The sequence below is a fragment of the Muntiacus reevesi genome, chromosome 1 (assembly GCF_963930625.1).
Source record: "Muntiacus reevesi chromosome 1, mMunRee1.1, whole genome shotgun sequence".
NCBI lineage: Eukaryota > Metazoa > Chordata > Mammalia > Artiodactyla > Cervidae > Muntiacus > Muntiacus reevesi.
The window spans coordinates 10,438,335-10,455,779 of record NC_089249.1 but is presented as its reverse complement, the minus strand read 5'-3'; positions in this window follow the sequence as shown (position 1 = coordinate 10,455,779).

Below are 17,445 nucleotides of genomic sequence, written 5' to 3'. Positions count from 1 at the left end.
CTCTTTGCATGAGGTGGCCAAAGCATTGGAGTTCCAGCTTCAGCATCAGTCCTTCCAATGAACACCCAGGACTGATCTCCTTCAGGATGGACTGGTTGGATCTCCTTGCAGTCCAAGGGACTCTCAAGAGTCTTCTCCAACACCACAGTTCAAAAGCATCAGTTCTTCACTGCTCAGCTTTCTTCACAGTCCAACTCTCACATCTGTACATGACCACTGGAAAAACCATAGCCTTGACCAGACAGACCTTTGTTGGCAAAGTAATGTCTCTGCTTTTTAACATGCTATCGAGGTTGGTCATAACTTTCCTTCCAAGGAGTGAGTGTCTTTAATTTCATGACTGCAGTCATCATCTGCAGTGATCCTGGAGTCCAAAAAAATAAAGTCTGACACTGTTTCCACTGTCTCCCCATCTATTTGCCATGAAGTGATGGGACCAGATGCCATGATCTTAGTTTTCTGAATGTTGAGCTTTAAGTCAACATTTTCACTCTCATCTTTCACTTTCATCAAGAGGCTCTTTAGTTCCTCTTCACTTTCTGCCATAAAGGTGGTGTCATCTGCATATCTGAGGTTATTGATATTTCTCCCGGCAATCTTGATTCCAGCTTGTGCTTCTTCCAGCCCAGCATTTCTCATGATGTACTCTGCATAGAAGTTAAATAAGCAGGGTGACAATATACAGCCTTGACATACTCCTTTTCCTATTTGGGACTAGTCTGTTGGTCCAAGTCCAGTTCTAACTGTTGCTTCCTGACCTGCATACAGGTTTCTCAAGAGGCAGGTCAGGTGGTCTGGTATTCCCATCTCTTTCAGAATTTTCCATGGTTTATTGTGATCCACACAGTCAAAGGCTTTGGCATAGTCAATAAAGCGGAAATAGATGTTTTTCTGGAACTCTCTTGCTTTTTCAATGATCCAGCAGATATTGGCAATTTGATCTCTGGTTCCTTTGCCTTTTCTAAAACCAGCTTGAACATCTGGAAGTTCTCGGTTCACGTATTGCTGAAGCCTGGCTTGAAGAATTTTGAGCATTACTTTACTAGCGTGTGAGATGAGTGCAATTGTGCGGTAGTTTGAGCATTCTTTGGGATTGCCTTTCTTTGGGATTAGAATGAAAACGGACCTTTTCCAGTCCTGTGGCCACTGCTGAGTTTTCCAAATTTGCTGGCATATTGAGTGCAGCACTTTCACAGCATCATCTTTCAGGATTTGAAATAACTCAACTGGAATTCCATCGTATCCACTAGCTTTGTTCGTAGTGATGCTTTCTAAGGCCCCCTTGACTTCACATTCCAGGATGTCTGACTCTAGGTCAGTGATCACAGCATTGTGATTATCTGGGTCATGAAGATCTTTTTTGGACAGTTCTTCTGTGTATTCTTGCCACCTCTTCTTAATATCTTCTGCTTCTGTTAGGTCCATACCATTTCTGTCCTTTATTGGGTCCATCTTTGCATTCCCTTGCGTTCCCTTGGTATCTCTAATTTTCTTGAAGAGATCTCTAGTCTTTCCCATTCTGTTGTTTTCTTCTATTTCTTTTGCATTGATCGTTGAGGAAGGCTTTCTTATCTCTCCTGGCTATTCTTTGGAACTCTGCATTCAAATGGGAATATCTTTCCCTTTCTCCTTTGCTTTTTGCTTCTCTTCATTTCACAGCTATTTGTAAGGCCTCCTCAGACAACCATTTTGTCTTTTTGCATTTCATTTTCATGGGGATGGTCTTGAGCCCTGTCTCCTGTACAATGTCATGAACCTCCGTCCATAGTTCATCAGGCTCTCTGTCTATCAGATCTAGTCCCTTAAATCTATTTCTCACTTCCACTGTATATTCAAAAGGGATTTGATTCAGGTCATACCTGAATGGTCTAGTGGTTATCCCTACTCTCTTCAGTTTAAGTCTGAATTTGGCAATAAGGAGTTCATGATCTGAGTCACAGCCAACTCCAGGTCTTGTTTTTGCTGACTATATAGAGTTTCTCCATCTTTGGCTGCAAAGAATATAATCAATCTGATTTCAGTGTTGGCCATCTGGTGACGTCCGCGCCGGCTGCGACGAACCGTGCAGAAGTGCGGCGGTGAGGAGCTACCCCTTGCCCAAAGTCAGGGGTAGCAACCGAGAGTGCCAGGCTGGGACAGCGAAGGAGCGGCAGCCGAGAGGAGCTTCCCCGCCCAAAGTCAGGGACCCTGGCCTGAGAGGAGCTACCCCACCTCCAAGGAGCGGCTGCCGTGCCGGCGCAGGAGGGCCGAGAGGAGCTACTCCACGTTCAACGTCAGAAGCGGCGGCCCTGAGAAGATACCCCTCGTCCAAGGTAAGGAGCAGCGGCTGCACTTTGCTGGGCAGCCATAAAGAGATACCCCACGTCCAAGGTAAGAGAAATCCAAGAAAGACGGTAGGTGTTGCGAGAGGGCAGACACACTAAAACCATAATCACAGAAAACTAGCCAACTTGATCACAGGACCACAGTCTTGTCTAACTCAATGAAACTAAGCCATGACCTGTGGGGCCACCCAAGACGATCGGGTCATGGTGGAGAGGTCTGACAGAATGTGGTCCACTGGGGAAGGGATTGGCAAACCACTTAAGCATTCTTGCCTTGAGAACCCCATGAACAGTATGAAAAGGCAAAATGATAGGACACTGAAAGACGAACTCCCCAGGTCGGTAGGTGCCCAATATGCCACTGGAGATCAGTGGAGAAATAACTTCAGAAAGAATGAAGGGATGGAGCCAAAGCAAAACAATACCCAGTTGTGGTTGGGACTCCTGACAGAAGCAAGGTCCGATGCTGTAAACAGCAATATTGCATAGGAACCTGGAATGTTAGGTCCATGAATCATGGTAAATTGGAAATGGTCAAACAGGAGATGGCAAGAGTGAATGTCGACATTCTAGGAATCAGTGAACTAAAATGGACTGGAATGGGTGAGTTTAACTCAGATGACCATTATATCTACTACTGTGGGCAGGAATCCCTTAGAAGAAATGGAATAGCCATCATAGTCAACAAAAGAGCCCGAAATGCAGTACTTGGATGCAATCTCAAAAACGACAGAATGATCTCTGTTCGTTTCCAAGGCAAACCATTCAATATCACGGTAATTCAAGCCTATGCCCCAACCAGTAACGCTGAAGAAGCCGAAGTTGAACGGTTCTATGAAGACGTACAAGACCTTTTAGAACTAACATCCAAAAAAGATGTCCTTTTCTTTATAGGGAACTGGAATGCAAAAGTAGGAAGTCAAGAAACACCTGGATTAACAGGCAAATTTGGCCTTGGAGTACGAAATGAAGCAGGGCAAAGGCTAACAGAGTTTTGCCAAGAGAACGCATTATGCTGCTATAAATAAGTGAAGATGGGGAAGATTTCTATGAGCAGTTGCTATGGTCTCCAGGATATGCTGTCAACTGAAAAAGAAGCCAAGCACAAAATAATGTATACAGTATGCTACCTTTCCTGTAAGAAAGAAGTGTATGAGAAAACATACACACTTCCATCCAAAAGAAATTCAGGAAAGATAAACCAGGAACTAATGAGACTGTTTTCTGTGAGGAGTGGGTGGGATGAGATGGGAAGAATGGGGGAAGGGGAATGGGGTAGCAGGGATGAGGTGGGCAGTGATACTTCTCTGAACATACCTTTAAGACAGCCTTGACTCTTAGAATTATGGGAATGTTTCAAATGCCAAAAATAATCAGTTAACATCAACTAAGATGAGGGTATGAGTGGAAGCAGGGAGGCAGTGGGTGGGAAGGAGAGACCCAAATGGAATATAAATAATAAGTGAATCTAAATATATTTCAGATGAATAATATACCCACACTTGCTGCAACCCTGCAAAGCCAAATCAGAATCCAAACCATACAGCAAGGTTTACTGTGCAAGTCTAAGGCTGCCTTTTAGCCAGAGACCTAACTTTGTCCTCATGCTTCACGCCCAAACCTCTGGAGCCCTCCAATAGTTTTACTGGGTTCCAGTTATTTGTCATGATGATAACATTCTTGGCTGGCATCCAGAGAAGCTGTAAGTTTAGAAAAACGTTCATTGTTTTTAGATTTGGCTCTTAGTTTTAGAAATGTCTACTACTGGGCCCAGGACCATGCCAAATAAGGGGCAGAGAAGGGAATAGGGTTGGTGGAAAAGGAAATTCTTCTCCTATGAAATAAAAGGCACCATGGTAGATGAAAAGATTTCATAATCTTCAGTTTCTACATGACTTTCAAATGCTCTTCATGCTCATTAACACAGATTAATTATAGTTAGCCTTTTCAGTTTAATCAAAGTTGGAAGAGAAGTAGGCACTAGTTTTAAAAGCCTGGTGAGAAACTGAATAAGTGAGTGTTTAAATGATTCACCGTTGGGGACCTTAAACTCTCAACATCATCAAAATGTGTTAGGCATAATGCTGAGAAATGATCAATTATCAAGAAGTCATTTTTTTTAACCTTTAAAATACTGACTGCTGATTCCATGTTTAGCAATTTCTCATGAGGAAATCATCAGACACACACAAATATTTACATGCAAAGACTGTAGTATTATTTTTCATAGCAGGAAAATGGAAATTAAATCCACAATAGAGCAGCAGCTAAAGACATTATGCTACAGCTATACTGTGGTACATTATGCATCTATTAAAAATGTCTTCCGAAACCATCTATTGACCTAGGGGAAAATATCAGAATATCAGAAAATAATGCTACAAGAAGCTTGGTGGTATGACACTGCTTGCTGACAGAGAAATGCTGAATATGAATAGCTCAAAGATATAATTAGGTTAAAAGTTGTTTTTAAAAGCAGCATAGGGACTTCCCTGGTGACCCAGTGGTTAAGAATCTTCCTTGGAACACAGAAAACATGGGTTTGATCCTTGGTCGGGGAACTAAGATCCCACAAGCCATGAAGAAACTAAGCTCATGCCCCACAGTGAGGATCCCGTGTGCCACAGCTAGAGACTCTGCCCCACAGTGAGGATCCCGTGTGCCACCACTAAGATTGGACACAATCAAATGGATGAACAGTTTTTAAAAAGCAGGATAAATAGGTTTCTGTACAGAGAGGAAGAGAAGGGGACAGCAGAGGATGAGATGCTTGGATGGCGTCACCGACTCAATGGATATGAGTTTAAGTAAGCTCCAGGAGTTGGTGATGGACAGGGAAGACTTGCATGCTGCAGTCCATGGGGCCACAAAGAGTCGGACACAACTGAATGACTGAACTGAACTGAATAGCTAAAGTAATATATGTGTATGTATATATACACTGCTGTATATGTGTACTTACATTTTTGTATTTATGAACATATACATATTCAGGGGAAAAAACCTAAAACAATTAACAAGGAACAAAAAATTGACTGGATGGAAATAGAGGGAAATGTTAGCCATGATAATCTTTAGGTAACAGAAACTCTGGATAATGGCTATTTTCTTAATTATATTTTAAATTTTCCAGATATTCTGGAAATATAAATATAATTTATATTTTATTTATAATTTATTTATTTAAATTTATTTAATAATATTTAATAGATATTTTTATTTTTATATATTTATATAAATAAAATATTTAATAATTTATTTAAATTTATTTATAATTTATATTTCTAAAATATAAAAATAATTTATATTTTAAATTATAATTTAAATTTTCCAGATACTCTGCATTAAAGACGAGTTGTGTGTGTGTTCTTGGTCACTCAGTCATGTCTGACTCTGTGTGACCCCATGGACTGCAGCCCGCCAGGCTCCTCTGTCCATGGGATTCTCCAGGCAAGAATACTGGAGTGGGTTGCCATGCCCTCCTCCAGGGGATCTTCCCAACCCAGAGATCGAACCCAGGTCTCCCACATTACAGGCGGATTCTTTATCATCTAAGCCACCAGGAAAGCCCAAACATGAGTTACTTTTACTAATTCTACATTTCCTGTTGCTCAAGCCAATGATCCTGGGGCTATCTGGACCTTTTTTCTCTAAAACCCCATATCCAATCCATCAGCAAACCTGACAACGCTACCTTCAAAAAAACTTCTTGATCTGTTAGCTCACTAATCACCTCCCCTTTTGATGGTCCACATCGTCATCACTGGCTGCCTGGATTTCTACCACAACTTTCCTTCTGGTCTTCTTGTTTCCATACTTGTGCCCAACCCCTACCCCAGTCTTTAGAAGGACAAGAAGGAGGGGTTATAAGAGAAAATTACAGGGGATAAAGCAGAGTGACATTTAGAGCAAGACACTAAGTAGAAGAGGGGAGCATTTCTAACGGGGGAATTGCAGGAAAGGCTGATAATTTCAAGGCATTGAGACATCGAGTATGAACTTAGGTTCCTACTCTGTGCTTAAATTACACACTCCATCTCCCATTATCCACACAAAATGCATGATAAAAATCTCTTATCCATAGTAAGCTTGAGTAGTGGTGCTTGGGTTGCTTGTGGTAAATCCATTCAGATCTAGCACAGAAAAAGTAGGAGACAAGATGACAAATGAAGAGCAAGACAGAAACTGGGGTGAGAACTGACAAACGGGAATCATCAGAACGCTTCTGCGTAGGGTGCTGAATTTCCCACGTGCGATGGGGGCTGGAAACATCCTATTCCTATATGAAGCAAAAGGGGGACCTCAAAAGTCTGGTGAACTTAGGACCACCCACTCAGGGATTTGTTACATTAACATAATGTTACTTTAGTCTTTTTAGACAGTTCATGAGGTTCTCACGGCAAATATACTGGGTTGGTTTGCCATTCTCTCCTCCAGTGGAAAAAAGGGTGTCAGAGGATGAGATGGCTGGATGACATCATCAATGCAATAGACATGAACTTGGGCAAACTCCGGGAGATGATGAGGGACAGAGAGGCCTGGTGTGCTGCAGTCCATGGGATCTCAAAGTCCATGGGATCAGTCACCCATGACTGGGTGACTGAACAACAACAATAACAACATGGATGTCAGGAAAAAGATGTGCTGGACAGATGCCATTGCTGCATTGTTTTCTAATTGGCTTCGTGTGAACATCTCACTGAGTAGAGGCAGTATCTCATTCATCTTTATGTTCCCTACACATAGCACAAGACCCTTCACAAATAGGTGTCAGAAAATACCATAAAATGAATGGGTTAGTGAGTCAGGAAGGAAGGAGGAAATGGAGGGATGGAGGGAGGAGGAAAATGAATGAACGGATGAATGAACAAATAGATAATAAGAATGACTAGTATTTCTGGAGCATTTTCTTACAGTTCTAAGGGCTTGCATGTATTAAGTCATTGACTGGAGATCAGAATTCAGTTCCCCTCGACTTTATGCACCTTGTATATTTTCATTATCGGCTTCACCCACGATCAGATTCATGGTGCAAAGAAACTCTCTAATGAGACGGACAGAAAAAGCAGATGTCCTTAATTAAAAAGAGGATGCTCATCAAAGTTGTTCTTATGTAAGTCCAGGTGCTGCTGGCTTATGAAGAGGCATATGAGTACCAGAGGCTAGAAACTCTGAGGGGATGTCCTCATCATTTCATTATATGAACAATCAAAAGTGACAGGCTGAGTCAAAGCAAAGTAATTATCCTGTTAATTTAGGCCTCCCCCAAAGCTGCTTGTCGTGGCAGTTGTCTTACTTAATAATAAACCTAACATAGACTTACAATTCCCACCCCCAAAGTCTTTGAGTACATTCTCTTCCATCTAGTCATTTGAGTTTACTGAGCGCCTACAATGTCACAGGCACCATTTTAAGTGTGAGTCCAGCGGTTAACCAAACAAATCACTGCTCAGAGTTCACACTGTCTCATAATTGAGACAGCATAACAGAGATCCCAATCTTACAGAAAAAGAACTTGGGGCTCAGAAAGATGAAGTTGCTCTGACCATGATCAAATAGATAGCAGCAGTAGATTTCTGATTCTTGATACTTGATATTGTGTCTTACATAGAGTGATTGTTTTGATGAAATAGTTTAAGTTTTTTGGTTCCCCTTCACACTTTAAAGTATTTTGCCACATGACGGACACACACCGTGAAGGTTCTTGAACCCTCAACTGCCTTGCAGCAGAGTTGCTTAGACGATTCAGTGGGGAGATGTCTCGTGGGGAAGTCACAGGTATCCTTGATTCCTCTCTTTCTCTCAAATCCTTCAGCAAATCTTATCCAGAACCCAATCACTTCTCTCTCCCTCTCTTGCTACCACTCTGGTCTAGGCCATCACCATTGCTTGTCTAGATTTCTGAAGGAGGCACGTATCTGGTGTGGCCATCTTTCTCCCCTTTCACTTTCCTCAACACAACAGCCAGTGGGATCCTTTTAATGTGTAAATTTGATTCTCCTCCCCAAATCCTACAAAGACTCCCCCATTTCACTGAGAGTAAAAGCCAACCAATGTCTTAACTGTAACCTATGAGGCACCATCTGGTCCCTGTCCCACCTGACCTCACCCTCCCGCAACATTCCCTGCTTCCACTTTCACCACGGGTGTCACACTGACCACTCTTACTCTCTCTCAAACCCACAGGGCATGATCCCACCTCAGAGCCTGTGCTGTCGCTCTTCTCTCTTCATCAAACATTTCACTCCAGATAACTGTATCGTCAACTCCTTCAACTATTACCTTCTGAGTGAAGTTGCCCTGACCACTCTATTTGAACATGCCCCTTACTTTGCTCTATTTATTTTCCCCATCACATATATCACTTTGAAAAACTACATAAACTGTTTCTATATTGTATTGATTGTCTTTCTTTCCCCACAGGGCAGGAATTTTTCTTGCTTTTTTAAAACATACCCCAGAAGCTAGAATAATGTAGACACAGAGTAAGTATGCGTTATAATCATCACCATCATCATCATTATTTGTGAATGTCAGGAGGTAGGAACTATAAGACCTGTACTGAGATTTTCCCACCTGGAGACACAAGACTTCAGAGAAAGAGACCAAAGATTTTCATAACAGATCTGAATAAGGAGATTTGAATCTTAGCTCTGCCATTTAAATGAAGTTTAGGGTAAGTTAGCTTCTGTCAACCTCAGATCTCTTGAAAGTAAAAAGAAAAAATAACTTCTATCTTAAAGGTCACACTACTGATCAAATATGTGTAAAGAATCTGTGTATAGAAAATGTCCAGTGTAATCAGAGTACAACTCAGATGAATTCTCTCAAATTAGTACTAGTTTCATTTTGCTTTGGCAGATTCTTATTTTACAGTCTGGCTTTAAAAACATTACTTCCCCTTTTGGAGCCTCATTTCACACAGCTATATAATAAAAAGATTCCTTGATGTTCTCTCTTACTGGTTCAGAAAATTTCGAGGGTTCGTGGGAACCCTAGGCCTCACAAGACATTGCTTCACCCTGCTGCTGTTCGTTACTGAGCCTTTTAAAAAGTCAACAGGTAATAACGGGAGATAAATAAAACCTTTGTCACTTACTGCTGCCTCAGTTTTACACAAGGGCTGCCAAAAAGAGTTGCAAGAGGAACCTTTGGACAGCAGACCAGGCAAATGGTACATGCTGATACACGTTTGTTTAAAATGCAGCTTTTTTTCTTTCCTGGAATTTCGCAGTAATTAACCAACCACATTAACCAACATCCTTTCAGATAGCTGTTTAGAGTAGCTGTTCCCAAATTTCTTACCATGAGACACTCCCTGTGTTCCCCACAGCCTCCCCCAGGAGAGACCCAGGTTTCTGAAGTTTTTTCTACCAAATAAACTGGTGCATCTGAGAGACAATGCCTGTATTTTTCTTTTACATTAGTCAAACTAATGAGTATAGTCAAAGACTTATGCTCTTAAGAACTTTCGATCAGCAGGAGTTAGATACACTTTCATACTGAATGGTTATCCTTTCAGTCAAAATCCCCACCCCCCCTAAAAAAAAATCTGTTGTTTTAAATAGCCTAAGCAGCCTAATTTGAAGTATATTCACTCATTCATTCTGCAAATAATTAACACCTATTATCTGGCAAATGCAATTCTAGGTGCTGGGGATATATGGATGAACACAATGCATCAAGTTTCTTACTTTTACAGAGTTTGCATTTTAATGAAGAGAGACAATAAATAAGAAAATAAAACATATAGATAGAATAAGTTCTAAGGGAAATACAGCAAGAAGGGAGATGGGATATGCAAAGTACAGTGGGGGTACAAGGGTGTTCTTTTCAACTGTGAGATCAGAAAAGGTCTGAGCGAGGAGGTGACAGTGATCCATTGAGATCCCTGGGAGAAGAGGGGCAAGCAAGAACCAGAAGCGAAAGCCTGCCCAGTGCGCTGAGTAACTCCTAGAAGGTCAGGGCAGCTGAGACAAAGGGGGGGCCAGGAGACACAGTTAGGAACACAGTGAGTTTGTCCTCAGGATTGTCTTTTACTACAAGTGAGAAGGGAGTCACTGGAGCATTCTGAGAAAAGGAGTGGCCTGACCTTCCATTTTAATGGCATCATTCTAGCATCTGTGTGAGCCAAAGGGATGTTTCCAGTAGTCCCCTGGAAATACTGAGAATAGCACGAGAATGAAGAATGTAGTAAAGGCAATCTTAAAATGCAGGGTTTAGGCATTATTCATAAAAGTCAAAAAGCATAAATAACCCAAATAACTGATGAATAGACAAAATGTGGTATATCCATACAATTAAATATTATTCAGCCATAAAAAGAAATAAGGCGCTGATATCTGCTACAATGGGCTTCCCAGGTGGCTCAGTGGTAAAGAATCCACCTGTCAATGCAGGAGACACAGGAGAGGCAGGTTTGATGCCAGGGTAGGGAAGATCCCCTGGAAGCGGAAATGGCAACCCACTCCAGTATGCTTGCCTAGAAAATCCCATAAACACAGGAGCCTCGCAGGCTACAGTCCATGGGGTCACAGAGGGTCGGACATGACTGAACAACTGAACATGCATCCCTGCATATGCTACAACATGGATAAACCTTGAAGAAATGAAAGAAGTATATGAAATGTTCACAATAGGCAAATCCACAGACAGAAAGTAGATTAGTGATTGCCAAGAGATGGGGAAAGGGGAATGAGGAATGGTTGCTAATGAGTACAGGGTTCTTTCTGGGGTGATAAAAATGTTCTGGATTAGACAGTGATGTTGACTGCACAACCTCTTGAATGTATGAAAAGCCGTTGAATTATACACTTTAAAAGAGTGAAATGTATGGCATGTGAATTATATGTCAATTTAGAAACTAAAGGATTTAGGTTTTGGAAACGTGGGGCCAGGCTTTTTCCCTCTGCTCTCTGCCCTGTCATTCAGGTAACACACAGCATTACGTGAATTTAATTCTGTGAAAATGATCAATATAAATGCTCACCAAAATAATTTAACCCATGAGGGTAAGGCCACCCTTCCCTCCTAGCTGTTACACTACTGACCCATCATCATGATTTGACCCATCATCATCATGACTTGCTCTTTTTCCCGAATACCTCTCACATTCACCCTTGACTTTATGTCCCCATCACCATGACCCATATTCACTTCACGTGGATAAATACACCAGCATGGCTGGGGTACCTACCTCTTTCCTTTTCTGGCCTCTAATCTCCCTTCTGTTCTTACAGAACAATCCTAAAACATCACTTTTATCACTCCTGTGCCCCTAGTTAAGGATACAAAGTTGCTTTCTTAAAATGACAAGATTTCTCATATCAGAGTAGCTATTAGGTTGGTGCAAACATAATTACGGTTTTGGACTGTGAATTTTAAGTCATTATAACTAAGCTCAAACACATCATTATTAACAAAAATAGGAACCATTACAATCAATGCATTTTTGCCAATGAAAAATAAGTTTGTTTATTACTGTAGTGTAAAAATCCATGCTTTGGGAGTCAATGAACTCTTGGAAAGCATTTTCTGCCTCCTGCTAGTTGTGGAAAAGTTTTCCCTGAAAAACGTCATCAAGATGCTTAAAGAAGTGGTAGTCAGTTGGCGAGAGGCCAAGTGAATATGGCGGATGAAACAAAACCTCAAAGCTCAATTCATTCAGCTTTTGAAGCAGTTGATTGTGTGACGTGTGGTCCTGCGCTGTTGTGAAGAATTGGGTACTTTCTGTTGACCAATGCCAGCTGCAGGCATTGCAGTTTTCAGTGCATCTCATTGATTTGCTGAGCATACTTCTCAGATGTAATGATTTCACTAGGATTCAGAAAACTGTAGTAGATCAGACTGGCAGCAGACCCCCAAATAGTGACCATGACCTTTTTTGCTGCAAGTTTGGCTTTGGAAAGTGCTTTGGAGCTTCTTCTGCAACTCAACTTGTTGTGTAAAATCCACTTTCCATTACACGTCACAATCCAATTGAGAAATGGCTTGTCATTGTTGCATAGAATAAGAGAAGATGACACTTCAAAATAACAACTTTTTGATTTCCAGTCAGCTCACAAGGCACCCACTTATCAAGCTTTTTCACCTTTCCAATTTGCTTCAAATGTCGAATGATGGAAGAATAGCTGACATTGAATTCTTTGGCAACTTTTCAATTGTAAGAGGATCAGCTTCGATGATGGCTCTCAGCTGGTTGGTATCAACTTCTGATGGCCAGCCACTGAACTCATTATCTTCAAGGCTCTCATCTCCTTTGCAAAACTTCTTGAACCACCATGACATTGTATGTTCATTAGCAGTTCCTGGGCCAAATGGCTGTTAATGTTGCAAATTGCCTCTGCTGCTTTACAACCCATTTTGAACTCAAACAAGAAAACTGCTGGAGTTTGCTTTTTGTCTAACATTATTTCCCTAGTCTAAAATAAATATAAACAGTAAGCAATAACCCATTAGATAAAATGAAAAGCAAGAAATGTGCATTAAATAATGATGTATAACATAACCACATTTATTTAGAATATATTCCAATATCAAATGGCAAATTTCAACAATGCAAAAACCACAGTTACTTTTGCACCAACCTAATATTTTCTAAAAAATATTCATCATTTAAAAAAAAAAGATTCATTATTTTACTATGATTTTGTGTTGCTTCTGCCTTAGAGTTGGAGTTTAGATGCTCAAATGTTAAAAGATGCGTTGTTGATTTACATGGAAAATGGAATACAGTATTGAAAATCAGCTAGTCTGGAAAATTCAGGAAGAACGGTCAATGTACCAACAGCTTATCAGATCAAGTTAACAAGCCGATTCCTGGCATTACTCATTGTGCAGTATCTAGTTCCTTTCCCTGTTGCTCCTTCTACATCCTTTCTGAGAGGAAGGCTTTCTTCTTCGACCCATGTCTCTAAATCTTGCCTTCTCTTTAAGACCCAGTCCTGGTTCCTGCTCTTCTCTGAAGTTTTCAGGCTAGCCAGTGGTCCTTCCTTTTGGCTGCTCTTTGGGATCCTTTTGGCATTTCTAGTTGTCTGGAGTACAGCCTGGGCATCACCCCACACCTTCTAGAGTGTAGCCAAGGTTAAGGACCATTAAAGACACATTCTCATCCTTGAATAAATAGGAATAAACAAGACAGACAAAGCTTTATCTCCCAAAGACCCTAAATTCCAGTGGAAAAAATAAGCAATAAGCACATTTTTAAAAAAGATAATTTAGAAAGTGATAAACAAAATAGATAAAAGCATACAAGTAGTAATGAGTTGCTAAGAAAGTGGAAGAGGCAACTTAAGACATTTTGAGGGTTCTATTATGTGGAATCTAAAACAGATAAACTCAGGACCTCCCCTAGCCACCACTGGTGGGCCAGTGGTTAAGAATCCATTCTTCCACTGCAAGGGGCATGGGTTCGATCCCTGGTTGGGGAAGTAAGATCCCATGTGTTGCACCGTGTGGCCAAAAAAAAAATGTCAGACTCGCAAAAGCAGAGTAGAATTGTGGTCACTGGGGTTAGGAAGCAAGGAAGGGATATGAGCAGGTGATGGTCAAATGATACAAAATCTCGGTTATGCAAGATAAATTCTGGAGATCTACGACACAGCACGGTGTCTAGCCAACAGTATTGTATACTCAAAATTCACTAAGTATAGATCTTATGTTCAGTGTTTTCATCACACACTAATAATAATGGAGGGAAATCTTTGGGTGGTGATGGGTGTGTCTGGGTGTGTCTATGACCTTGACACTGATGATTGTTTCATGGGTATGTACTTATTCCCAAACTCATAGAGTTATATACATTAAATAAGCATAGCTTTTTAATGCGTCAGTCATACCTCAATAAAGTGCTTTTTAAAATATACTTTTAGTGACATTTAACTAAGACCTGAATGACAAGGAGCCTAGATATGAAGAAGGAGCATTTGAGACAGGTAGAACAACAAGGTGAGGTCATTTGAGTAACAGAAAGGAGGGCAATGAACAAAGGGAAGCGTGGAACAATACAAAATTGAAAAGGAAGTCAAAAGGCGTAGGGACTTGGGAGCCATAGTGAAAATCTGGTTTTTATTTTAGTTGAGATGAGAAGCTATGGTAGATTTGCCTGCAAAGATGATCACTATAATCCTTGCAACCCAATATGGATGTCCCATTGCAATGTGATTTCGAGGCTCCTTCCATCAGGGGGTGAAATCTATCATCCCTCTCCTTGAACAGGGGATGGCTCTGGAACCAAAAAATGTGGGACAAGTGACGCTGTGAGGCATCTAAGACTTGGCCTCAAGAGGCCCCTACTGCTTCCATTCTCTCCTTCTTATACTGTAAGAAGTACATTGTACCTATTATAGCTATAATGTCTACCATGTAATGAAGCTGGGTCTAGCCAGTCAGAGGATGTGAGGCCATGTGGTAGAGAACCAGGGCACCATAGCTGACAGCTAGCACCACAGCCAGCAAAGCCATCTGGGTCATCCGAACCAAGTCCAGCACAAGATGAGCAGTCACAAGGGTGACCCCAGGGGAGACCAGGAGAAGAACCACCTGGTGGAGCCCAACTGAAATAGCCAACCCAGAGAGGTGTGAGCCTGAACATAGTTTTGTGTCTCAAAGACATAAAATCAGTGATGATTTGCCCTGAAGTGATAGACAAGTAATACAGAAATCTCTGGGGTTTTAAATAGTAGTAAAATAACATTTGCATATTTTATTTTATTTTTGTTTACATTTGCATATTTTAAATACCAGTTTCATCCTTAAAACAATAATGAATCCATCCATAAAAGCGATGGTCTTCAATCTCGCTAAAAAAGATAAAATATTATGGCCTTCATCAGAGAGAGAGTGCAGCTCACAGGGATATGCTGGACAACTGTTGCCTTAAACCTTTCTCTACAAAAAATGATATCTTATCCTCAGGCATATTAAAACCGTGTGAAACCACAAACACTAGACCAAAAAGAGCCAAAAGTCATTTGACTCTTTACCCCATTTCAGCCAAAAATAGAGTGAGAGAAATTCTGATGAAAACCAGGATCACATTTTAGACCAAAACTCATTATGAAATGTGTTCCTAAAGAAGATTAAAAAGGATCTATCTGCAAACCTCAAACCATGGAATTTCCATTTTATGTTATGTTGAAATAATCAAGAAAGCATTACATCATTCTTAAAAATGTAATAGACTGAAAGATGATCTTTGAACATGAATCCTTGGGAACAACTTTAAAACAATCAGCACTATCAAAATATAAAAAGCTATTTTCTGGGAAAAAATTTCTGTAATTAGTGAACGCCAAGATGCTAGCTCTTGCTGTGCGTAATTGATTTGCAGAGAAATGGGATTCACTTTGGTTATATAAATAGCATTATTTCTTAATGGTTCTTTAAGTGATAATATTTAACCAGGCTTTATGGCTATTTATTCACAGTACTTCATAGTATTTTCCATTAATTCACAGTTACATTCCAATCAAGGATGTTAACATTATCTTTCTGGGGTGTTTCTCATCACCCTTTAGTACACATCATGGTCAAACATCATGTAGCTTCAAACTACATGCAAGTACTTTCAAAATGAGTTTATCTATTTAATGTCAATATTTTATAATCACTACTAGGAACAGTGTGAAAAGATGATAAATACATTGGAGAAGTTCCTGCCTACCTGACTGCCCCACCACTCCAAGTCAAGCTTCCCAGTGAATCTATTAAACAGTAGAGAAAGAAGAAAGGGGATATGGGAAAGGATTAGGACGAAGACTCCAAATGAAGGAAGGTGATGGGAACTATGATAGATAATGAAGTTCCACAAAGAAAAAAGAAAAGGGGACTATGAGAAGGCCAGGCGCCTAAGTTAGAGAATCAGTCTTCCACAAAGAATATCTCAGGCAGTGACTACAATTTACTAGATTTCCTTCAATTTAGTACTGGTAGTTCTAGTCAAATCGTATTTTATTTTATTTTGGCCATGCTGTGTGTCTTGTGGGATCTTAGTTCCCCGACCAGGGATCCAACTAGTGCCCCCTGGTAGTGCAAGCCCAGTGTCCTGACCGCTGGACTGCCAGGGAATTCCCAATCTTAGACTCTTTTGGACCATGGGAACCTTTGAGACTATGACAGCAGTTGTAGAAGATTACTGATAAGTCTTCTCTCCAGATGACTTTTGGGGAGAAGTCACAACTTACCCTCTGGTTCATATCTTCTTGGGTGTCTGTAGGCCTCATGTTGAGAAATCTGCAGGTCTCCACAGACTTGCATAACCACGACCCACAGCAAGAGTGGCTTTAACCCGCTTCAGGGGGCTTCCCTGGTGGCTCAGGTGGTAAAGAATCCGCCTGCAATGCAGAAGACCCCGGTTCCAGTCCTGGGTCGAGAAATTCCCCTGGAAAAGGAAACAGCAACCCACTCCAGTATTCCTGGGCTTCCCTGGTGGCTCATGCCGTCAAGAATCCGCCTGCAGTGCAGGGGACCTGGGTTCGGTCCCTAGGTTGGGACGCGCCCTGGAGGAGGGCATGGCGACCCACGCCCGTACTCGGGCCTGGAGAACCCCATGGACGGAGGAGCCTGGCGGGCTGCCGTCCACGCGGTCGCAGAGTCAGACAGGGCTGAGTGAGCAAGCACCCAACCGGCTTCGGGATCTGTCTTCGCTCCTCCTTTTCCTGTGAGACTGTCTCTGAACGAAATGTGTGGCGGAGTTAACTTCATCAACACACGTTCCCCTTCTTCGCCTCGTTTTCGTACGTCAGGTTAGTTCTGCTCGGCCACAAGCCTGACTGAAACGTGGCTCCATCCAGCCCCACCGATAAAGCTGAGGAAAGGAAGAGAAGCAGATCCACCTGGCAGCTTACCCGGATCCTACAGAGGTCATCGTACGGCTGGCCAAGAGGGTCAGAAGTCTCACATCCGTGGTATGTCTGAGTCATTTGACCTCAACTTTACCTCAGCATCCAGGCATTATAATCAGGCAGAGAAGGTTACCTCAACTCGTCAGGATCCCAAGATGGCCCCGCCCACGCCGCAAATCACACCTCAGTCAGCACTTGACAGGGTGCGCCCGACGGTGAAACCTAGCCCCAGTCAATCCTCCGACTCAGCGGTGGTGAGCTCACCTCATCCTGGAAAA